The sequence below is a fragment of the Sinocyclocheilus grahami genome, unplaced genomic scaffold, assembly GCF_001515645.1.
Source record: "Sinocyclocheilus grahami isolate Dianchi unplaced genomic scaffold, SAMN03320097.WGS_v1.1 scaffold112.1, whole genome shotgun sequence".
NCBI lineage: Eukaryota > Metazoa > Chordata > Actinopteri > Cypriniformes > Cyprinidae > Sinocyclocheilus > Sinocyclocheilus grahami.
Window position 1 is genome coordinate 1,556,636 of NW_015505291.1, and position 701 is coordinate 1,557,336.

The 701-nt window shown below is 37.9% G+C and overlaps 1 long non-coding RNA gene across 1 annotated transcript in view; it reads right to left on the reverse strand.

Annotated features, from left to right (window-relative positions):
* The window catches only part of LOC107589122 (uncharacterized), a 13,201-nt gene that overhangs the window by 7,353 nt on the left and 5,147 nt on the right, over nt 1-701 (reverse strand). The gene's annotated exons all lie outside the window — the stretch shown is intronic.

Below are 701 nucleotides of genomic sequence, written 5' to 3' on the forward strand. Positions count from 1 at the left end.
TTTATTTCTAAAGCTACTTCTCATCTAACACAAAAATGACAGTAAATACTGTTTTGGGGGGGTCATTTCTCAGTCAAAATTATTATTATTTATTTATTTGTAATTAATTCCATTACTTAATCAGCACATCACATAATTAATGAGATTTAAAATTTAAATGCTTGACAACCCTTATTATAATACAATAAATGTGTCTGCATACACCCATAATATTCTTCATCCTCTGGTTTAGTTCTCACAAATAACAATAACAAAATAGGAATGTCTTGAAGATGATGTTTTAAATATTGACCCTGTACTTACAGTAGCATTGCTCACACACATCATTAAGGAGTTTGACGAAATCTAGAGTCATGTGTGGAAGGGGTTCCAGCTCCACTCGTTTGAAGTCCTCGGGACAGTCCTGTTTCAAATGTCCATCACTCTTACAAAGGCTGCATATCAGAATAGGGGACTAACAAAGAAAATGAAGGTTAGTCTGTAACTATGACCCACCTTAATCTGTGTTAGTGAGCACTTCTCCTTTGCCGAGATAATCCATCCACCTCACAGGTGTGGCATATCAAGATGCTGATTAGACAGCATGATTATTGCACAGGTGTGCCTTAGGCTGGCAACAATAAAAGGCCACTCTAAAATGTGCAGTTTGGGGGTCTGGGGGGGTCCGAAAACCAGTCAGGATCTGGTGTGACCACCATTTG